The following is a 25,625-nucleotide window of genomic DNA, read 5'->3' as shown; positions in this document are numbered from 1 at the left end:
GGAAACCACGGCAACAGGCCCCTCCCCAGAAGATCAGCGAGAACAGGCAGCCAAGACCAAGTTTACCGATCAATGAGAACGGCAGAACTCCAGCGCTAGGGGAATGCTGCACATAGAATTCACGGCTTTTTTACCATGATTCCTTAGTCTTTTAAAGTTAATTTTTTTTTTAACTGTCTTTTTGTCTTTTTATTTCTTTTTGAATTTTTCTTTTTCCCTTTTTCAAACAACATCTTATCAATCCCTTTTTTAAAAAAAAACATTTTTATTTTTCATTTTAGAGTCATATTCTATCCCTTCATAGTAGTTACCCATATTTTTGGCTTATATATATAAGTTGTTCTCTCTTTAAAATTTTGAGATAGTTTCTTCTAACAGATTAAAATATACCCTAAATCTCTAGTATATGGTGTTCTCTATTCCCCTGCCAGATCACATCCTCTCCCTTTTTTTTTTCTTTTTTCTTTTTTTAAATCCTCTTTCTTTTTTCAAACAACTTCTTATCAATTCCTTTTATAAAATTTTTTTATAATTTCCATTTTTACAGTCATTTTCCATCCCTTCATCATATCAACCCTTATTTTTGTACATATATAAGTTTTTCTTTCTTTAAAATTTTGGGAGACACTTTCTTCTAAAAGACCAAAACACACCCCAAATCTAGTGTGTGGCACTGATCTATATACCATATAGATCATATTTGATCACATTCTGGTTTTTCTTTTGTTGTTGTTCTTTTGTTTTGTTTGTTGTTGTTTTTATCTTTATCTTTTTCTTTTTTTTTCTTTTTTTTTTTTTCTCTCTTTCCCCTTCTTATCCCACTGCTTCAGGTCTTTTCTGATTTGTTTAGAGTATATTTTCTGGGGACGTGGTTACTCTGCTAGCATTTTGTTCTCTCATTAATCTATTCTCCTCTGCACAAAATGACGAGACGGAAAAAATCACCTCAACAAAAAGAACAAGAGGCAGTACCGACTGCCAGGGACCTACTCAATACGGACATTAGTACGATGTCAGATCTAGAGTTCAGAATCATCACTTTAAAGATACTAGCTGGGCTTGAAAAAAATATGGAAGTTATTAGAGAAACTCTTTCTGGAGAAGTAAAAGAGCTAAAATCCAACCAAGTAGAAATCAAAAAGGCTATTAATGAGGTGCAATCAAAAATGGGGGCACTAACTGCTAGAATAAATGAGGCAGAAGAGAGAATCAGTAATATAGAAGATGAAATGCTGGAAAATAAAGAAGCTGAGAAAAAGAGAGATAAACAACTACTGGATCATGAGGGCAGAATTCGAGAGATAAGTGATACCATAAGACGAAACAACATTAGAATAATTGGGATCCCAGAAGAAGAAGAAAGAGAGAGGGGGGCAGAAGGTATAATGGAGCAAATTATAGCAGAGAACTTCCCTAATTTGGGGAAAGAAACAGGCATGAAAATCCAGGAAGCACAGAGAACCCCTCTCAAAATCAATAAAAATAGGTCAACTCCCCGACATCTAATAGTAAAACTTACAAGTCTCACAGACAAAGAGAAAATCCTGAAAGCAGCTCGGGAGAAGAGATAAGTAACCTACAATGGTAGAAACATTAGATTGGCAACAGACCTATCCACAGAGACCTGGCAGGCCAGAAAGGACTGGCAGGATATCTTCAGAGCACTAAATGAGAAAAATATGCAGCCAAGAATACTCTATCCAGCTAGGCTGTCATTGAAAATTGAAGGAGAGATAAAAAGTTTCCAGGACAAAAAAAAACTAAAGGAATTTGCAAACACAAAACCAGCCCTACAGGAAATCTTGAAAGGGGTCCTCTAAGCAAAGAGAGACCCTAAAAGCAACATAGACCAGAAAGGAACACAGACAATATATGGTAACAGTCACCTTACAGGCAATATAATGGCACTAAATTCCTATCTTTCAATAGTTACCTTGAATGTAAATGGGCTAAATGCCCCAATCAAAAGACACAGGCTAACAGACTGGATTAAAAAACAAGATCCATCGATATGCTGTCTGCAAGAGACTCATTTTAGACCCAAAGACACCCCCAGATTGAAAGTGAGGGGGTGGAAAACCATTTACCATGCTAATGGACACCAAAAGAAAGCTGGGGTGGCAATCCTTATATCAGACAAATTAGATTTTAAACCAAAGACTGTAATAAGAGATGAGGAAGGACACTATATCATACTTAAAGGATCTATCCAACAAGAAGATCTAACAATTGTAAATATCTATGCCCCTAACATGGGAGCAGCCAATTATATAAGGCAATTAATAACAAAAGCAAAGAAACACATCAACAACAATACAATAATAGTGGGGGACTTTAACATCCCCCTCACTGAAATGGACAGATCATCTAAGCAAAAGATCAACAAGGAAATAAAGACTTTAAATGACACACTGGACCAAATGGACTTCACAGACATATTCAGAACATTCCACCCCAAAGCAACGGAATACACATTCTTCTCTACTGCCCATGGAACATTCTCCAGAATCGACCACATCCTAGGTCATAAATCAGGTCTCAACTGGTACCAAAAGATTGGGATCATTCCCTGCCTATTTTCAGACCACAATGCTTTGAAACTAGAACTCAATCCCAAGAGGAAAGTCGGAAAGAACTCAAATACATGGAGGCTAAAGAGCATCCTACTGAAGAATGAATGGGTCAACCAGGAAATTAAAGAAGAATTAAAAAAATACATGGAAACTAATGAAAATGAAAACACAACTGTTCAAAATCTTTGGGATGCAGCAAAGGCAGTCCTAAGAGGAAAGTATATAGCAATACAAGCCTTTCTCAAGAAACAAGAAAGGTCTCAAGTACACAACCTAACCCTACACCTAAAGGAGCTGGAGAAAGAACAGCAAATAAAGCCTAAACCCAGCAGGAGAAGAGAAATCATAAAGATCAGAGCAGAAATCAATGAAATAGAAACTAAAAGAACAGTAGAACAGATCAACGAAACTAGGAGCTGGTTCTTTGAAAGAATTAACAAGATTGATAAACCCCTGGCCAGACTTATCAAAAAGAGAAGAGAAATGACCCAAATCAACAAAATCATGAATGAAAGAGGAGAGATCACAACCAACACCAAAGAAATACAAACAATTATAAGAACATATTATGAGCAACTCTATGCCAGCAAATTAGATAACCTGGAAGAGATGGATGCATTCCTAGAGATGTATCAACTACCAAAACTGAACCAGGATGAAATAGAAAACCTGAACAGACCTATAACCACTAAGGAAATTGAAGCAGTCATCAAAAATCTCCCAAAAAACAAAAGCCCAGGGCCAGATGGCTTCCCAGGGGAATTCTACCAAACATTTCAAGAAGAATTAATACCTATTCTTCTGAAACTGTTCCAAAAAATTGAAACGGAAGGAAAACTTCCAAACTCATTTTATGAGGCCAGCATTACCTTGATCCCCAAACCAGACAAAGACCCCATCAAAAAGGAGAATTACAGACCAATATCCCTGATGAACATGGATGCAAAAATTCTCACCAAAATACTAGCCAATAGGATCCAACAGTACATTAAAAGGATTATTCACCATGACCAAGTGGGATTTATCCCTGGGCTGCAAGGTTGGTTCAACATCCGCAAATCAATCAATGTGATACAGTACATTAACAAAGGAAAGAACAAGAATCATATGATCCTCTCGATAGATGCCGAAAAAGCTTTTGACAAAGTACAGCATCCTTTCTTGATCAAAACTCTTCAGAGTATAGGGATAGAGGGTACATACCTCAATATCATAAAAGCCATCTATGAAAAACCTACAGCAAATATTATTCTCAATGGGGAAAAACTGAGAGCTTTCCCCCTAAGGTCAGGAACGCGGCAGGGATGTCCACTATCACCACTGCTATTCAACATAGTATTGGAAGTCCTAGCCACAGCAATCAGACAACAAAAAGAAATCAAAGGCATCCAAATTGGCAAAGAAGAAGTCAAACTCTCACTCTTTGCAGATGATATGATACTTTATGTGGAAAACCCAAAAGACTCCACCCCAAAACTGCTAGAACTCATACAGGAATTCAGTAAAGTGGCAGGATATAAAATCAATGCACAGAAGTCAGTGGCATTCCTATACACCAACAACAAGACAGAAGAAAGAGAAATTAAGGAGTCGATCCCATTTACAATTGCACCCAAAACCATAAGATACCTAGGAATAAATCTAACCAAAGAGACAAAGGATCTGTACTCAGAAAACTATAAAATACTCATGAAAGAAATTGAGGAAGACACAAAGAAATGGAAAAACGTTCCATGCTCATGGATTGGAAGAACAAATATTGTGAAGATGTCAATGCTACCTAGAGCAATCTACACATTCAATGCAATCCCCATCAAAATACCACCCACTTTTTTCAAAGAAATGGAACAAATAATCCTAAAATTTGTATGGAACCAGAAAAGACCCCGCATAGCCAGAGGAATATTGAAAAAGAAAAGCAAAGCCGGTGGCATCACAATTCCGGACTTCAAGCTCTATTACAAAGCTGTCATCATCAAGACAGCATGGTACTGGCACAAAAACAGACACATCGATCAATGGAACAGAATAGAGAGCCCAGAAATGGACCCTCAACTCTATGGTCAACTAATCTTCGACAAAGCAGGAAAGAATGTCCAATGGAACAAAGACAGTCTCTTCAACAAATGGTGTTGGGAAAATTGGATAGACACATGCAGAAGAATGAAACTGGACCACTTCCTTACACCACACACAAAAATAGACTCCAAATGGTTGAAAGACCTCAATGTGAGACAGGAGTCCATCAAAATCCTAAAGGAGAACACAGGCAACAACCTCTTTGACCTCAGCCGAAGCAACTTCTTCCTAGAAACATCGCCAAAGGCAAGGGAAGCAAGGGCAAAAATGAACTATTGGGACTTCATCAAGATAAGAAGCTTTTGCAAAGCAAAGGAAACAGTTAACAAAACCAAAAGACAACCGACAGAATGGGAGAAGATATTTGCAAATGACATATCAGATAAAGGGCTAGTATCCAAAATCTATAAAGAACTCATCAAACTCAACACCCAAAGAACAAAGAATCCAATTAAGAAATGGGCAGAAGACATGAACAGACATTTTTCCAAAGAAGACATCCAAATGGCCAACAGACACATGAAAAAGTGCTCAATATCGCTCGGCATCAGGGAAATCCAAATCAAAACCTCAATGAGATATCACCTCACACCAGTCAGAATGGCTAAAATTAACAAGTCAGGAAACGACAGATGTTGGCGGGGATGCGGAGAAAGGGGAACCCTCCTCCACTGTTGGTGGGAATGCAAGCTGGTGCAGCCACTCTGGAAAACTGTATGGAGGTTCCTCAAAAAGTTGAAAATAGAGCTACCATATGATCCAGCAATTGCACTACTGGGTATTTACCCCAAAGATACAAAAGTAGGGATCCGAAGGGCTACGTGCACCCCGATGTTTATAGCAGCAATGTCCACAATAGCCAAACTGTGGAAAGAGCCAAGATGTCCATCGACAGATGAATGGATAAAGAAGATGTGGTATATATATTCAATGGAATATTATGCAGCCATCAAAAGGAATGAGATCTTGCCATTTGCAACGACGTGGATGGAACTGGAGGGTATTATGTTGAGTGAAATAAGTCAAACAGAGAAAGACATGTATCATATGATCTCACTGATATGAGGAATTCTTAATCGCAGGAAACAAACTGAGTGTTGTTGGAGTGGGGGGTGGGGTGGGAGGGATGGGGGGACTGGGTGATAGACACTGGGGAGTGTATGTGCTCTGGTAAGCGCTGTGAATTGTGCAAGACTGTTGAATCTCAGATCTGTACCTCTGAAACAAATAATGCAATATATGTTAAGAAAAAAAAAAAAAAGAAGAAGAAGAAGAAGGTAGCGGGAGGGGAAGAATGAAGCGGGGGAAATCGGAGGGGTAGACGAACCATGAGAGACGATGGACTCTGAAAAACAAACAGGGTTCTAGAGGGGAGGGGGGTGGGAGGATGGGTTAGCCTGGTGGTGGGTATTTAGGAGGGCACATTCTGCATGGAGCACTGGGTGTTATGCACAAACAATGAATCATGGAGCACTTCATCTAAAACTAATGTTGTAATGTAAGGGGATTAACATAAGAATAAAAAAATTAAAAAAAAAAAAAAAAAAAAAAAAGAAGTTCTTTGTCCAGTCAGAATGTGCTAGTCTACCATTTCTGTGGCTCTGAATCATTGAAAAGCAACCTCCTTTAACACTGCTTGGGTAAGATGTTACAACCTATGTGTAGACATACAATTTGAGAAATGGCTGAATTGGACTAGATTATCTTTAAGGGTCCTTTCAAGAGGCAGTGATCTATCACTTTTTCTTAACACTGTTTCTGGCTATATTTTCTGTTGTTGTTCAAATAATTATATATTTATACTAAAGTTAGTTGAAAAAATATAACTAGCACACCAAACCAGTGAATTCAGATATATGACTTTTTGGAAAAGAATTCAATAAATCATTGAATGAAAATATTAAGTTATGCTGGGTGAACATCAAATGGTAATAGAAATGGTTAGTAATCATGCTGGTAGTATGATTCAGGAATGAGTGAATCATGGAAAACTGATACCGTTTTTCTAAACTTCTAAATTTATACACAGTAAAATTCACCTTAAGGTTGCATTCTAGAAGTTTCTACAGATGCAGATTCTTATAATCATTATAGACAGAATACAGAAAAATTCTAACCCTCCAAAGAATCTCCTTCTATTATCCCTATGTATTTATGCCCTCACCCTCTGTCTAACCCCAAGAAACCAGTGATCTAGTCTCTACTTCTCTATTTTTCTTCCATAACACTGTATAAATAGAATAATACAATTTACAATATTTCAAAACTATTTCTTTCATTTAGTTTAATGCATTTTAAAATACTTTCATGTTATTATCAGTAGTTCATTTCTTTTTATTGGTGAGTAGTATCTCATTGTGTGAATGTACCACAGATGCTATAAATATTCACAAGCAAGGTTTTCTGTGAACATAACTTTTTCATTTCTCTAAGATAAATACAAAGAAGTGGAACTGTTTGGGTCATCTTATAAATGTATGTTTAACTTAAGTAAAATTTATTAGACTTGATTTTTAGGGCAGTATTAGGTTCATAGCAAAATTAAGCATAAAGTACAGAGATTTCACATATCCCCTGATCTCACACATGGACAGCCTCCCCCATGATCAATATTATTATTATCTTAGTAATATAATGATAAACCTATGTTGACATATCATTATCACCCCCAAGTCCATGGTTTTTTTTTTATGATGAGTTAGCCACTGTGTAGTATGTCATTAGTTTTTGATGTACTGTTCAATGATTCATTAGTTGCATATAACACCCAGTGCACATCACAACATGTGCCCTCCTTAATACCCATCACCCAGTTACCCCATCCCCCGACCCCCCTCCCTCTGAAACCCTCAGTTTGTTTCCCGGAGTCCATAGTCTTTTATGGTTTGTCTCTGTCTCTAATTTCTCCCCCCTCAATTTTCCCTCCCTTCCCCTATGCTCCTCCATGCTATTCCTATGTTCCACATATGAGTGAAACCATATGGTAATTGTCTTTCTCTGCTTGACTTATTTCACTTAGCATAATCCCCTCCAGTTCCATCCATCTCAGTGCAAATGGTGGGTATTCATCCTTTCTGATGGCTGAGTAATATTCCATTGTATATATATACCACATCTTTATCCATTCATCTGTTGAAGGGTATCTCAGCTCCTTCCACAATTTGGCTATTGTGGACATTGCTGTTATGAACATTGGGGTGCATGTGCCCCTTCTTTTCACTACATCTGTATCTTTGGGGTAAATACCTAGTAGGGCAATTGATGGGTCATAGGGTAGCTCTATTTTTAACATCTTGAGGAACCTTCATACTGTTTTCCAGAGTGGCTGTACTAGCTTGCATTCCCACCAACAGTGTAAGAGCGTTCCCATTTCTCCACATCCTCACCAACATTTGTTGTTTCCTGTTTTGTTAATCTTTGCCATTCTAACTGGTGTAAGGTGGTATCTCATTGTGGTTTTGATTTGTATTTCCTTGATGACAAGTGATGTTGAGCATTTTTTCATGTGTCTGTTGGCCATTTGGATGTCATCTTTGGAGAAGTGTCTGTTCATGTCTTCTGCCCATGTTTTGACTGGATTATTTGTTTTTTGAGTGTTGAGTTCCAAAAGTTCTTTATAGATCTTGGATACCAGCCCTTTATCTGTAGTGTCATTTGCAAATATCTTCTCTCATTCTGTGGGTTGCCTCGTAGTTTTGTTGCCTGTTTTCTTTGCTGTGCAAAAGCTTTTTATCTTGATGAAGTCCCAAAAGTTCATTTTTGCTTTTGTTTCCCTTGCTTTTGGAGAAGTGTCTTGAAAGAAGTTGCTGTGGGCAATGTCAAAGAGGTTACTGCCTATGTTCTTCTCTAGGATTTTGATGGATTCCTGTCTCACATTGAGGTCTTTCATCCATTTTGAGTTTATCTTGGTGTATGGTGTAAGAGAATGATTCAGTTTCATTCTTCTGTATGTAGCTGTCCAATTTCCCCAGCACCACTTATTGAAGAGACTGACTTTTTTCCATTGGACATTCTTTCCTGCTTTGTCAAAGATGAGTTGACCATAGAGTTGAGGGTCCATTTCTGGGCTCTCTATTCTGTTCCATTGATCTATGTGTCTGTTTTTGTGACAATACCAGGTTGTCTTGATGATCACAGCTTTGTAATATAACTTGAAGTTGGGCAACGTGATGCCCCCAGCTTTGTTTTTCTTTTTCAACATTCCCTTGGTGATTCAGAGTCTTTTCTGGTTCCATACAAATTTTAGAATTGTTTGTTCTAGCTGCTTGAAAAATGCCAATGGTATTTTAATAGAGATGGCATTGAATGTGTTGATTGCTCTGGGCAGGATAAACATTTTAACAATATTTATTCTTTCCATCTTTTTTTTTTTTTTTTTTTGTCTTCTTCAATTTCTTTCATAAGTGTTCTGTAGTTTCTAGAGTACATAACCTTTACCTCTTTGGTTATATTTATTCCTAGGTATCTTACGGTTTTTGGTGCTATTGTACATGGAATTGATTCCTTAATTTCTCTTTCTACAATTACATTGTTAGTGTATAGAAAAGCAACTGATTTTTGTGCATTGATTTTGCATCCTGCCACATTGCTGAATTGCTGTATGAGTTCTAGTAATTTGGGAGTGGAGTCTTTTGGATTTTCCACATAAAGTATCATGTCATCTGTGAAGAGAGAGAGCTTGAATTCTTCCTTGCCAATTTGGATGCCTTTTATTTATTTTTGTTGTCTGATTGCTGATGCTAGGACTTCTAGCACTATGTTGAACAACAGTGGTGAGAGTGGGCGAGAGTGGTGAGAGTGGGTGAGAGTGTCATATTCCTAACCTTAAGGGAAAAGCTCTCAGCTTTCCCCCCATTGATAATGATATTTGCTGTGGGCTTTTCATAGATGGTTTTTATATTGAGGTATGTTCCCTTTATCCCTACACTCTGAAGAGTTTTAATCAGGAAAGGATGTTTTATTTTGTCAAATGCTTTTTGCATCAATTGAGGGGATCATATGGTTCTTGTCTTTTCTTTTATTAATGTGCTCTATCACTTTGATTGATTTGGGAATGTTGAACTACCTTCGCATCCCAGGAATAAATCCCACCTGGTCATGGTGAATAATCCTTTTAATGTATTGTTGGAACCTATTGGCTAGTATATTGGTGAGAATGTTGGTATCCATGTTCATCAGGGAAATTGGGCTGTAACTCTCCTTTCTGATGGGGTCTATGCCTGGTTTTAGGATCAGGGTAATGCTGGCCTCATAGAATAAGTTCAGAAGTTTTCCTTCTGTTTCTATTTTTTGAAACAGCTTCAGGAGAATAGGTATTATTTCTTCTTTAAATGTTTAGTAGAATTCCCCTGGGAAGTCATCTAGCCCTGAATTCTTGTTTTTTGGGAAGTTTTTGATTACTGCTTCAATTTTGTTACTGGTTATGGGTCTATTCCAATTGTCTATTTCTTCCTGTTTCAGTCTTGGTAGTTTATAGGTTTCTAGAAATGCACCCATTTCTTCCAGGTTGCTTAATTTGTTGGCATATAGTTGCTGGTAATAATTTCTAATAATTATTTCTATTTCCTTGCTGTTAGTCATGATCTCTCCCTTTTCATTCATGATTTTATTAATTTATATCTGTTCTCTTTTCTTTTGGATAAGTCTGGCCAGAGGTTTATCAATCTTATTAATTCTTTCAAAGAACCAGCTTCTAGTTTTGTTGATCTGTTCTACCGTTTTTCTGGTTTCTATTTCATTTATCTCTGCTTTAATCTTTATTATTTCTCTTTTCCTGCTTGGTTTAGGTTTTATTTGGTGTTCTTTCTCCTGCTATTTTAGGTGTAAGATTAGCTTGTGCATTACCCTGAGCCCATAGTTACATTAAAGTTCATTCTTGGTATTTGTATGTATGTAACTTTTTATGAAATTTCTACACTGTTTCCCAGAGTGACTATACCAGTTTGCATTCCCACCAGTGGATTTCTGTAGCTTCATGTCCTTGTCAGCACTTGGTATTGTCAGTATTTTTTATGTTAGCCATTCTAATAGGTGATTAATGGTATATTATTGTGGTTTTTCTTTTCACTTTCTAGTGACTAATAATTTTAAGCATCTTTCTGTGTAATGTTTTATTATTTAAAATTTTGAATTTTAGTTCCAGAATCCTATTCAAGACCTCTTATTGTATTTATTTGTTATTTTACTTAATCTTAGTATAGTCTGTAACAATTCCTCAGCTTTTTATCATTTGCACTGATTACTTTGTTACATTGGTGTCTGCTAGATTTTTCCAGTGTAAAGTTACTATCTTTCATTTTGTAATTGGTAGGTATATTTAGAGAGATACGTTGAGATTATACAAATTCTCGGTTTCTTCTCAAACTTTTGTGCTAATTTTAGCATTCTTTTGTGGATCTTATCTATAACATTTAATTCTGTGGTGTTTATCTAATGGTTATTCTCTATTTCCCTCTTTCTGTCTACTTTAATTCATTGAAATTCTATGGTGAAGAAGAGTTGCCTCTTTTCTCCCATTGAGTTATTTAATTGTATATTTATATCAGCATGGACTCATGAATAGTTTACTCTATGATTTAAGTAACAAAAAGAGGACATTAATAACTTTTATACAGAAATATTTCAAACAATCCACTCTGATAACAATACAATAAAACTAAAACTTACTAACAAAAACAAACAGAATGAATTTCTACTTGGAAATTTAAAAACCAAAGATCCAACCTGAAGGAGCCTCTAATCACCACAGCTGAAACAATTTAAACAACAAAATAGATAATAGTAATGAATTTTAACCCATATAATAAAAGTCATGAGTCTATGCTGATATATAAATTATTAAACAAATAGATGGAGGAGAAGAGACAGCTTTTTCTCATGTAGTATTCCGATTAGTTAATGTGGACAGAAAGAAGGAAATAAAGAACAATTGACTCAGATTTTCATTATGCTTTTTAAAAATACTGCTCTATTATTGTCCAGTTTTGTATGTTGGCCTTGAAAACTTTCTTGCCAATTTAATTATTTTGCTTTTTAAAATTATTTGTCCTTTTTCCCAGCAGATATTAAGGATTTTATCTTTATATCTGAAATTTGATAGTTTTAGTAGGAAATGCCTTGCAGTTGATCTTTTTTTGTTAATTTTCCTAGGTAGCCAATCTTTTCACTTCTGGTGGTCTCTTTGAGATCTCCTTGCCTGCATCCCTCCTTTGCCTTCAGTTTACCTGGTCTGTCTGACTATATTCTACATGCTTCTTTTACTCTCAGGAGGGAATACCAGTTCCTAAAATGTATAGACTGAGCCTGCTTCTATTTCTTCTATAGCAGCTTCTGTTTTTGTATGTATAAAATTCAGTAGAGTGCCTTCTTAAAGTTTCTTTAAAACTAATAACTAGTGGAGATGGTCTATAAAATTTCTTGATTCCAAGAGAACAGATATACCTTCTATATCTCAAATCTCCACTATAAGAAAAGTGTAAAATATAAAATTGTCCTTTTAGAGTTAATAGAAGCATGGGGTGTGGTGCCAATTTGGGGGGAAAAGTAGTTGAGAGACTAGATTGGGCACTGAAGTGTTTTGTTTCGTTAAAAGCTTAAGAAGATTACTTTCACCTCTCGTCTTCCTGGACCTTAAGTTGGAGGAATCACAAAGTATATCAGAAATGGTTTATTTGGAGATAAAGTTTTAAAATAAATCTTCACTGTACTTTTCTAAGAACTGAAATTAAAAAAAAAAAAAAAAGGACTGGGGTGACTGGGTGGCTCAGTCGGTTAAGTGGCTGCCTTCAGCTCAGGTCCTGATCCTGGGGTCCTGGGATTGAGCCCCACATCAGGCTCCCTGCTCAGCAGGGGGGTATGCTTCTCCCTTTCCCTTTGCCTGCTGTTCCACCTGCTTGTGCTCTCTCTCTCTCTCTGTCAAATAAATGAATAAATCCTTTAAAAAATAAAAATAAAAAAACAGATTTTGATAAATTTTTGGTATTTTTTTGGTGCAGTGTCTTAAGCCTCTGCTTGTGCAGAGTTGAAAAACTTGGAAGTGTTAGAGAAAAGCTTTTTACAAGTCAAAGTTTTAGTAACATCTTCCAGTCTTTCCTTTATGGTCCCCTGGCCACTATTACTAACATGCAAAGGAATAGAAGATAAATTTCTGCTTCAAACCCATTTCCCACCAAGCCCCCTACTTCGAATTCTCTAATAGCATTTCCCATCCCTTTATTCATTCTATTTTTAAAAATACTTAAATCTATACTTCTAGAGTAAGATCAAAGCCAAAAATAAAAATAGAAAGCCACTCAGGAACAGAGTTTTTAAAGCTATTACTGGCCCAAGTATATGGAATTGAAGCTTTTGCAATCTGAAAAAGCTGCCAGAATCACAGATAATTTTATCAGCTTTATCCTTGGAAATGAAGCTGGCAGCACAGAGCTTCCTAGTGTCCTTTTTACCCATTTTCTAGACATTCTTGATTCCTTGGTGAATGAGACAAAGGAAGAAAAATTAGTTGAAAATACTGGTATTTTAGATATAGTCCTGAGATTATGGAAATTTGATGGAAAGAGTAGGTGAGAAGATATAGGGCATGATCAGCTGACTGGTGGAGACTGGTGTGATTGTGAAATGCTTTTTAAAAATTGGTACTTTGATTCAGTACTACTGTGCTTCAGGCACTGTGCTAAGCCTGTACCTGCAAAGCCTTTACCCTTTCATCCTCCAAACAGAATAAACAACCTCACAAAAACATTTTGAATTATATAATAGTTGGCAGAAAATTCTCCATATATCTTTTGGGTTTCTGCCTGATTCGCAAGCAGAGAGACTGACTCTTTTTGTTTGGATCTATCCTTCCAAGGGCACTTATATTGCAAGCAATGTTGGAAGACAGAGATAGGATAATTGGGTTTATCATCCAATATCATAAAGATATTTTCCTCTAGTCAAAGGACAAGCAAGCCTGATATGAAAGATGTGAGTTCTCTGAGCTCCTCTACTGTAACTCAAAGCACTGAATGTGGGAGCATCATCTCTGTTTCTTTGTATTGTCCTGTGGGCAGTGAGGCTCAGAGAACTGGAGCTGATGATACAGCTGATACTCTGGAACTGTTGCTGCTGTGAGTAATAAAGTTTTTCCTCTGACCTGGAAATCACGGGTGTTCCTGTCATGAAACTGTGACAGACTAATTTGTTAGCTTGCAGGTAGGGTAAAATTTTAGATCCCTTACAATTCCTGACAATAATATAATTCACACTTTACAGATAAGGAAACAGGCTAATAGTGCTAAGAAATCATGGGGCAAAGAACTACACTTTTGTCTCCAATGTCCCTACCCTTAAGTACTAAAAGTTGCTTCATCTTAGTGGTGTGATTATGGGTCCTTTTAATTTTCTTCTTCACATTTTTCATCATTGTTTAATTTTGGCAGTTAGGACATTTTTTAAATTAAACTTTTAATTTTAAGGTAATTGTAAATTCATTTGCAGCTATAAGAAATAATACAAAGAGATCCTGTGTACCCTTTCTCTATATCCTCTCAAAGGTAGCATCTGGCCAAACCATAATACAAACACTTCACTCCCATTAGGATATTATCATCACAAAACAAAACAAAACCAGAAAAAGGTACAGTATAGGAGATATAGTCAATGATATTATAATAGGGTTTTGTGGTGACATATGGTAGCTAGACTTGTGGTGAGCATAGCATAAGGACTTGTCAAATCAGTATGTTATACATCTGAAAATAATGAAACATTGTGTGTCAACAATACTTCAATTTAAAAGAAAGAAAAAAGTAACAAGTGTTCATGGAGAAAGTGGAACCTTTGTGCACTGCTTGAGGGAATGAAAAATGTTATGGAAAACAATGTGTTGGCTTTTCAAATCTCTAGTAGAATATCGCAGCCCAGACATTGACATAGATACAGTCAAATATAGAACATTTCCATTACCACAAGAATTCTCCATGCTGACCTTTTATAGTAACTACTTCCTCCCACCTCTTCTCCCTTCTTACCCCTGGCAACCATTAACTTTGTCCATTTCTACAGTTTTTCATTTTAAGAATGCTATATACATGGAATCATACATTATGTATCCTTTGGAGAATTGGCTTTTTTTTTCCTCAGAATAATTCTCTAGAGATTTATCCAAATTCTTGGGGTTATCTGTAGTTTGTTCTTTCTTACTGCTGAGTAGTATTCTATGTCATGGATGCACCACATTTTAACTATTTTCTAATTGAAGGATATCTGAGTTGCTTTAAATTTTCTACTAGTGTAAATAAAGCTGCTACAAACATTTATTTATAGATTTTTATATAAACATAAGTTTCATTTAGCTTGGATAAATGCTCAAGAGTGTAATTTCTGGACCATATAGTACGTGGATGTTTAGTTTTGAAAAAATTGCCAAAATATTTTCCTTAGTGGCTGTACTATTTTATATAGCCACCAACAATGTGTGAGGGATCCAGTGTCTTTGCATCCTTGCATCCTCACCAGCATTTGACATTTTACTTAAAAAAAAAAAATTCTGATAAGTGTAATATATGTAATAAGTGCATTTCCCTAATAGATAATAATGTTGAACATCTTTCATCTACTATTTGCATTTTGAATATTATTTTTGGTGAAATGTTTTTGTTTTTGTAAAGTTCTTTATATATTTTAGATCTCAGTCTTTTGTCAGATATGCAGCTTGAAAATAGTTTGTTATTTTATCTCTTACAAAGGTCTTTCACAGAGAAAAATATTAAGTTTGATGAAGTCCAGTTTATGAATTTATTGTTTTTGGATCCTGTTTGTGGTGTGAAGTCTAAGAACTCATTGCCTAGCATTACAACTCAACTACTTCCCCCTGTTTTTTCCTAAAGATTTTATACCCTCATGTCTTATATTTAAGTCCATGTTCAATTTTGAGGGTTTTTTTTTTTTTAGATAACATTTGAGACTTAGTTTAAGGTCCAATTATTGCCTGTAGATGTCCAATTCCTCCAACCATTTATTGAAAATACCATATTTCCTCTATCAAATTGCTTTGGCACCTTTGTCATAAAAGTGTTGAATATATTTTTGGGTTCTCTACTCTCCCAGTGATCTATGTGTTTATCCTTCCATCAATACTACACAATCTTGATTACTATAGCTTTATAATAAGTCTTGAAATTGAATATACTAATTCTATCTACCCTGCTCTTCTTTTTCAAAAATGTTTTAGTTATTCTAATTCCTCTGACATTTCATATAAATTTAAAAATAATTTTGTGTCCATCTACAAAAACCTTGCTAGGATTTTAATAGGAGTCCTATATATCATCTGAGGATAATTGACATTTTTGCTATGTTGATTCTCTATTTCATGAACAAAGTATGTGTCTGCTTTATTGAGATTTTCTTTGGTTATTTTCATTGGCCTTTTGTAGTTTTCAGCATAGAAGTTCTATACATGTTTTGTTAGATTTACAACTATTTCATTTTTTTAAAAAAAGTGATTATAATCCTTGTTTAAAATCTAATTTGTCAAAAAAAAAAATCTAATTTGTCTGATATAAGCATTACTACCCCAGCTTTCTTTTGATGTCCATTAGCATGATAAATAGTTCTCAACCACCTCACTTTTAATCTGGAGGTGTCTTGAGGTCTAAAATGAGTCTCTTGCAGAGAGCATATTGATGGGTCTTGCTTTTTTATCCAATCTAGTACCATGTGTCTTTTGATTGGGGCATTTAACCCATTTACATTCAGAGTAACTGTAGAAAGATATGAATTTAGTGCTATTGTATTACCTGTAAAGTCCCTGTTTCTGTAGATTGTCTCTGTTCCTTTCTGGTTTATGTTACTTTTGGACTCTCTGTTTGCTTACTGGATCCCCTTTATTATTTCTTGCAGGGTTTGTTTAGTAATCACAAATTCTTTTAGTTTCTGTTTGTCCTGGAAGCTTTTTATCTCTCCTTTTTTGAATGACAACCTTGCTAGATAAAGTATTCTTGGCTGCTTATTTTTCTCATTTAACATCCTGAATATATCATGCCAGTCCTTTCTGGCCTGCCAGGTCTCTGTGGATAGGTCTGATGCCAGTCAAATGTTTCTACCCTTGTAATTTATGGACCTCTTGTCCCGAGCTGCTTTCAGGATTTTCTTTTTGTCTCTGGAATTTGCAAGCTTCACTATTATATGTCGACAGCTAAAAATAGGTGTTGACATATTTTTATAAATTTTGAGGGGGGTTCTCTGTGCTTCCTGGACTTGAATGCCTATTTCCTTCCCCAAATTAGGGAAGTTCTCAGATATAATTTGCTCCAATATACCTTCTGCCCCTCCCTTTCCTCTTCCTCTGGGATCCCAATTATTCTACTATTGTTTTGCTTTATGGTATTACTTATCTCTTGAATTCTCCTCTTGTAATCCAGTAGTTGTTTATCTTTTTCTTCCCAGCTTCTTTATTCCCTATCATTTTGTCTTCTATATCACTAATTCTCTCTTCTGCTTCATTTATCCCAGCAGTTAGAGCCTCCATTTTTTATTGCATCTCATTAATAGCCTTTTTTATTTCATCTTGATTAGATTTTACTTCTTTTATTTCTCCAGAAAAGGATTCTCTAGTGTCTTCTATGTTTTTTTCAAGCCCAGCTAGTATTTTTATTATCATTATTCTGAACTCTAGTTCCAACACCTTATTATGTACATACTGATTAAGTCCCTGGCAGTCAGCACTGCCTCTTGTTCTCTTTTTTGAGGTGAGTTTTTGCATCTTGTCCTTCTCTCCAGAGAAGAATAGATGAACAACAGGGCGCCTGGGTGGCTCAGTTGGTTAAGCAACTGCCTTCGGCTCAGGTCATGATCCTGGAGTCCCTGGATCAAGTCCCGCATCGGGCTCCCTGCTCGGCAGGGAGTCTGCTTCTCCCTCTGACCCTCCCCCCTCTCATGTACTTGCTCTCTCTCATTCTCTCTCTCTCAAATAAATAAATAAAATCTTAAAAAAAAAGAATAGATGAACAACAGAACAAAATACTAAAATGGCAAGAATAACCCCAGAGAAATATACATTAAACAAATCAGAAGAGACTGGATATTGGAAAAATAAAATTAAAAAAAAAAGAAAGAGAAAATATACTCAATCAGGTGACCAGAACAGAGCAATACACTGGATCCTCCATGTATTTTGCTCTACAAATATACAATGATCCCAAAATTGTAAAGAAAGAAAAACATATATGTACAAAAATAAAAAATACAATGAAAGGATAAAATGTAACTAAAAATGAAAATCAAAAGAAAAAAAAAGAAATAATATAAACAGACAGGTGAACAGAACAGAGCAATACACCAAATCCTGGCTATATTTAGGTCTGTTTGTTAGAAGAAACTACATCCCAAATTGTAAAGAAAGAAAAACATATATATATACACAAAAATAACACTAAATACAATGAAAGGACAGAATGTAATTGTAAAATGAAAATTAAAAAAGACTTAAAAAAGAGTTGATATTTTCACAATATTTGTTCTTCCAATCCATGAGCATGGAACATTTTTCCATTTCTTTTTGTCTTCCTCAATTTCTTTCATGAGTATTCTATAGTTTTCTGAGTACAGATTCTTTGCCTCTAGGTATCTTATGGTTTTGGGTACAATTGTATATGGGATCGACTCCTTAATTTCTCTTTCTTCTGTCTTGTTGTTGGTGTATAGAAATGACACTGATGATCAGAAAAAGCATTTGACAAAGTATAGCATCCTTTCTTGATTAAAACTCTTCACAGTGTAGGGATAGAGGTAACATACCACACTATCATAAAAGCCATCTATGAAAAACCCACAGCAAATATAATTACTAATGGCAAAAAACAGAGAGTTTTCCCCCTAAGGTCAGGAACATGACAGGGATGCCCACTCTCACCACTGTTGTTCAACATAGAACTAGAAGTCCTAACCTCAACAATCAGAAGACAAAAATAAATAAAAGGCATCCAAATCAGCAAAGAAGTCAAACTCATTCTTCACAGATGACATGACACTTTATGTGTAAAACACAAAAGGCTAGACCCCAAAATTCCTAGAACTCACATAGGATTTTAGCTAAGTGGCAGGATACAAAATCAATGCACACAAATCAGTTTCATTTCTATACACTAACAAAGAGACAGAAGAAAGAGAAATTAAGGAGTCAATCCCATTTACAATTGCACCAAAAACCATAAGATACCTAGGAATAAACGTAATGAATGAGGCAAAGGATCTGTACTGAAAAAAATATAGAACACTCAAAAAAGAAGTTGAGGAGACCCAAAGAAATTGAAAACTGTCCCAATTGCATGGGTTGAAAGAACAAGTATTGTTAAAATGTCTATGCTACCTAGAGTAATCTATACATTCAAAGCAATCCCTATCAAAATACCATCAACTGTTTTCACAGAGCTGGAACAAATAATCTTAAAATTTGTATGGAAAAAGAAAAGAACCCAAATAGCCAAAGGAATGTTGAAAATGAAAACCAAAGCTGGTGTCCACAATCCCGGACTTTATGCTACATTACAAAGCTGTAATTATCAAGACAGAATGGTATTGGCACAAAAACAAACACATAGATCAATGGGACAGGATAGAGAACCCAGAAATGGACCCTCAACTGTACAGTCAACTAAATTTTGAAAAAAGCAGGAAAGAATATCCAACAGAAAAAGGACAGTCTCTTCAACAAATGATGTTGGGAAAATTGGACAGCCACATTCAGAAGAATGAAACTGGACCATTTTCTTACACCATACACAAAAATAGACTCAAAATGGATGAAAGACTTCAATGTGAGACAGGAATCCATCAAAATCCTAGAGGAGAACACAGGCAACAATCTCTGTGCCCTCACTTGCAGCAATGTCTTGCTAGACATGTCTCCAAAGGCAAGGGAAAGAAAGACAAAAATGAACTATTGGGACTTCATCAAGATAAAAAGCTTTTGCACAGCAAAGGAAACAGTCAACAAAACTAAAAGACAACTGACAGAATGAGAGAAGATATTTGCAAATGACATATCAGATAAAAAGCTAGTATCCAAAATCTATAAAGAACTTATCAAACCCAACACCCAAAGAATGAGTAATCCAATCAAGAAATGGTCAAGAGACATGAACAGACATTTCTCCAAAGAAGGCATAAAAGTGGCCTACAGACACATGAAGAAATGCCCCACATCCCTTGGCATCAGGGAAATACAAATCAAAATCACAGTGAGATACCACCTCATACCAGTCAGAATGGCTAAAATTAATAAGTCAGGAAATGACAGATGTTGGTGAGGATGCAGAGAAAGGGAAACCCCTCCTACACTGTTGGTAGAAATGCAAGCTGGTGCAGCCATTCTGGAAAACAGTATGGAGGTTCCTCAAAAAGTTGAAAATAGAGCTACCCTATGACCCAACAATTGCACTACTAGGTATTTATCCCAAAGATACAAATGTATTGATATGAAGGAGCCCAAGCAGCTCAATATTTATAGCAGCAATGTTCACAATAACCAAAATATTGAAAGAGCCCAGATGCCCATTGATAGAAGAATGGATAAAGAATATGTGGTATATATACACAATGGAATACTACTGAGCCATCAAAAAATGAAATTTTGCCATTTGCAATGACATGGATGGAACTAGAGGGTATTATGTTAAGGAAACAATTCAATCAGAGGACAATTATATGATTTCACTCATATGTGGAATTTAAGAAATAAAAGAGAGGATAATGGGGGCAGGGAGGAAAATATAAAACAAGACAAAATCAGAGAGGGAGACAAAACATAAGAGACTCTTAATCATAGGAAACAAACTGAGGGTTACTTGGAGGGGCAGGCATTGGGTAACTGAGTGATGGACATTAAGTACAGCACGTGATGTAATGAGCACTGGGTATTACATAAGACTGATGGATCACTGAACTCTACTCCTGAAACTAATAATATACTATATGTTAATTAATTGAATTTAAATTTAAAAAGTGATTATAAATGGTATTGTCCATGTTTTCATTGCTAGTATGTAAAAATACAATTTACTTTGGCACATTGATCTTATATCCTGTGACCTTGATGAATTTGCTTGTTATCTCTAGGAGATATTTGTAGACTTATTGGGATTATCTATCTAGACTCATATCATCTGCAAATCAGGGCAGTCTCATTTCTTCCTTTCTAATCTGTAAACCTTTTATTTTATTTTCTTGCCTTATTGCACCTGGCCAGAAGTTCCAAATTATCTTGAATATGAATGGAGAGGGTAACCTTATGTTGTTCCTAATTTTTGGTGGAATATTTCAGGTTTTCTATAGATAGTATCATGTTATCTGCAACTAGTGAAAGTTTTACTTCTTCCTCACCAATTTGAATGTCTTTTATTTCTTATTATCATCTAATTGCTGCATCTAAGACTTCTAGTACTATGTGTTTTGTTTTGTTTTGTTTTTAATTTATTTTTTGACAGAGAGAGACAGTGAGAGAGGGAACACAAGCAGGGACAGTGGGAGAGGGAGAAGCAGGCTCCCCGCCAAGCAGGGAGCCCAATGCAGGGCTCGATCCCAGGACCCTGGGATCATGACCTGAGCTGAAGGCAGATGCCCAGCGACTGAGCCACCCAGGTGCCCCTAAGACTTCTAGTACTATGTTGAATAAAATTGGAGAGTCAACATCCTTGTCTTGTTCCTGGCCTTAGGAATAAAGCCCTCAGTTTTCTCCCATTGAGTTTGATGATCTCTATGGGTTTTTCAAATATCACCTAATTATGTTGAGGTATGTTCCCTCTAAACCTACTTTATTGAGGGTTTTAATCATGAATGGATGTTGTACTTTGTCAAATGCTTTTTCTGCATCTATTGAGAGGATCATATGGTTTTTATCCTTTCATTTATTGATGCGGTGTATCACATTGATTGATTTGAGAATATTGAACCACTCTTCCAACCACGGAATAAATCCCACTTGATCGTTCTGAAATTTTTTTTTTTTTAATGCTGTTGGATTCTGTTTGCTAGTCTTTTTGTTGAGGATTTTTGTATCTAAGTTAATTAGAGATATTGGCTTCTCTTTTTGTGGTGTCTATATCTGGTTTTGGTATCAGAGTGATACTGCTCTCATAGAAAGAATTTAGAAGTTTTCCATCCCTTCTATTTTTTGGAATAGTTGAGAAGAATAAGAATTAACTCTTCACGTTTGATAGAATTCTCACCTGAAGCTTTCTGGTTCTGGATTTTTGTTTCTTGGGATATTTTTGATTACTGGATTCAATTTCATGTTAGTGATTGATCTGTTCAAATTCTCTATTTCTTCCTACTTCTGTTTTGGTAAATTATATGTTTTTAGGAATATACCCATTTCTTCCAGGTTGTCCAATTTATTGGCATATAGTTTTTCATAATATTCCCTTAAAATTGTATTTCTTTGGTGTTGCTTATTGTTTCCACTCCTTCATTTGAGATTTTGTTTGAGTCCTTTCTCTTTTTTGATTGATAAGTCTGGCTAGAAGTTAATCAATTTTATTGTTTTGTTTTGTTTTTCAAAGAACCAGGTCCTGGTTTCATTGATCTGTTCTATTGTTTCTTTAGTTTCTATGTAATTATTTCTGCTCTAATCTTCATTATTTCCTTCCTTCTGCTGGATTTAGGTTTTATTTGTTGTTCTTTTTGTTGCTCTTTTGGGTGTAAGGTCAGGTTGTCTATTTGAGATTTTTCTTGCATCTTGTGGTAGACCTTTATTGCTATAACCTTCCCTCTTAAAACTGCTCTTCCTGCACACCAAAGATATCAGATTGTTGTGTTTTCATTGTCATTTTTTCCCATGTAATTTCATGTTGGGTGTATAAATATTTGCAATTATTATATTTTCTTGTTGGATTGTCCACTTTATTATTATACAGTGAGCTTTTTGTCTCTTATTACAGTTTTTGTTTTAAAGTCTATTTTGGGGGTGGCTGAGTGGTTCATTCAGGTAAGAATCCAACACTTGATTTTGTTTCAGGTCATGACCTCAGGGTCATGAGATTCATTCCTGCCACAGGCTTCAACTTCAGCAGGGATTCTGCTAAAGATTCTCTCTCTCCCTCTCCCTCTGCCTCTCTGTCCCCCTGCTCGCTCTCATTCTCTCTCTAATAAATAAATAAATCTTTAAAAAAATAAAGTCTATTTTGTCTGATATAGGTATTGCCACCCTGGCTGTCTTTTGATATCCATTTGCAAGATAAATATTTCTCCATTCTCTTACTTTCAATCTGCAGGTATCTTTAGGTCTAAAATGAGTGTCTTGTGGACAGCTTATAGATGGGTCTTGTTTTTTATCCATTCTGTCACCCTATGTCTTTAGATTGGAACATTTAGTCCATATACATTGAAAGTAATTATTGATAGGTATGTATTTATTGCCAGTTTGTTATTTGTTTTGTGATTGTTTTTGTGGTTTTTCTCTGATTCTTTCTTCTCTTGCTGTTTTTTATGGTTTGCTGATTTTCTTCAGTGATAATTCTAAATTTCTTTTTATTTATTTTTTGCTTATCTATTACTGGTCTTTGATTTGTGGTTACCATTAGGTTTGTATATAATATCTGCATATAGCAGTCTATATTATGTTGATGGTCTCTTAAGTTTGAATCCATTCTTTACTCTTCTCCCTCCTATGTTTTTGGTATATGGTATCATATTTTACATCTTTTTATTTTGTGAATCCTTTATCTGATTTTTTATGGAAGTAGTTGTTTTTCGTTCTCTCACTTATGCTCTTTCTTTTCCATGCAAAGATTTCCTTTTAATATTTTTTGTAGGGCTGATTTAGTGGTCATGAACTCCTTTAGTTTTTTTTTTTTTTTTTCTGAGAAACTTCATTTCCCTTTCTATTTTATTTTTTTGTTGTTTCTATATCACTTATTTCTGCTCTAATCTTTATAATTTCCCTTCTTATTCTGGCTTTAGGCTTTATTTGCTCTTCCTTTCCTAGCTCCTTTAGGTATAAGGTTAGGTTGTGTATTTGAGAATTTTCTTGCTTCTTGAGGTGGGCCTGTATTGCAGTATACTTCCTTCTTTTTTATTTATTTATTTATTTATTTATTTATTTATTTATTTATTTATTTATTTATTTATTTTATTCTTATGTTAATCCCCATACATTACATCATTAGTTTTAGATGAAGTGTTCCATGATTCATTATTTGTGCACAACACCCAGTGCTCCATGCAGAACGTGGTGGGTATTGAGGAGGGCACGTTCTGCATGGAGTATACTTCCTTCTTAGGACTGCCTTTGCTGCATCCCCAAAATTTTGTATTGTGTTTTCATTTTCATTTACTTACATGTATTTTTTTTATTTCTTCTTTAATTTCCTGATTAACCCATTCATTCTTTAGTAGGATGTTCTTTAACTTCCATGTATTTGTGGTCTTTCCAAATTTTTTCTTGTGGTTGACTTCAAGTTTAATAACATTGTGGCCTAAAAATATGCATGGTATGATCTCAATATTTTTGTACTGGTTGAGTACTGAATTGTGACCCAGTATGTGATCTATTCTGGAGAATGTTCCTTGTGCACTTGAAAAGAATGTGTATTCTGCTGCGTTAGGATGAAAAGTCCTGAATATATCTGTTAAGTCCATTTGATCCAGTGTGTCATTCAAAGCCCTTATTTCTTCTTTGATATTCTGCTTAAATGATATGTCCATTGCTGTAAGTGGGTTATTAAAATCCCCTACTATTATTGTATCATTATCAATGAGTTTCTTTATGTTTGCTATTAATTGATTTATATATTTGGGTGCTTCCAAGTTGGGGGCATAGATCTTTTTCATGGATAGACCTCTTAATTATGATATAATGCCCTTCTTCATCTCTCATTATGGGCTTTTTTTTTTTTTAAAGATTTTATTTATTTATTTGAGAGAGAGAATGAGAGAGAGTGAGCATGAGAGGGGGGAGGGCCAGAGGGAGAAGCAGACTCCCTTCCGAGCAGGGAGCCTGATGTGGGACTCGATTCTGGGACTCCAGGATCATGACCTGAGCCGAAGGCAGTCACTTAACCAACTGAGCCACCCAGGCGCCCTGGGCTTTGTTTTAAAATCTATTCTGTCTGTTATAAGTATGGCTACTCTGGCTTTCTTTTGATGTCCATTAGTATGATAGATGGTCCTCCATCACCTCACTTTCAATCTGCAGGTGTCTTTAGGTCTAAAATGAGTCTCTTATAAGCAGCATATAGATGGATTTTGTTTTTTAATCCATTCTGATATCCTGTCTTTTGATTGGAGCATTTAGTCCATTTATATTCAGAGAGATTATTGAAAGATATGAATTTAGCGCCTTTGTGTTACTTGTAGAGTTGGTGTTTCTGGTGATGTTCTCTGGTCCTTTCTAGTCTTTGTTGCTTTGGGTCTTTTTTTTCTACACTCAAAAGTCCCCCTAAAATTTCTTGCAGGGTTGGTTTAGTGGTCACAAACTTTAGTTTTTGTCTGGGATCTCCTTCTATTCTGAATTGTAGCCTGCTGGATAGAATACTCTGGCTGAAGATTTTTTCCTTTCAGCACTTTAAATATTTTATGACACTCTTTTCTGGCTTGCAAAGTTTCTGCTGAAGAATCTGCTGATAGCCTTATGGGTTTCCCTTGTATGTAACTGTCTTTTCTCTTGCTGCTTTTCTTTATCACTACTTTTTGTCATTTTAATTACTATGTGTCTTGGTGTTGCCTCCTTGGGTTGATTTTGGAAGAGGGGTGTCTCTGTGCCTCCTGAATCTGGATATATGTTTTCTTCCCCAGATCCAGCTATTATTTCTTCAAAGAAATTTCTGCCCCCTTTTCTCTATTCTTCTTCTGGGATACCTATAATGCAAATGTTATTACACTTGATGGAGTCCCCGAGTTTTCTAAGACTATTCTCAATTTGCATAATTCTTTTCCCCTCTCATTTGCTCATCTTGGTTACTTTCTATTACTCTGTCTTCCAGGTCATTAATTCAT

This window comes from Mirounga angustirostris, unplaced genomic scaffold (assembly GCF_029215605.1).
Source record: "Mirounga angustirostris isolate CCGP_5_RB_7025 unplaced genomic scaffold, mMirAng1.0.hap1 SCAF_9, whole genome shotgun sequence".
Classification (NCBI taxonomy): Eukaryota; Metazoa; Chordata; class Mammalia; order Carnivora; family Phocidae; genus Mirounga; species Mirounga angustirostris.
Note: the sequence above shows the minus strand (reverse complement) of the source record.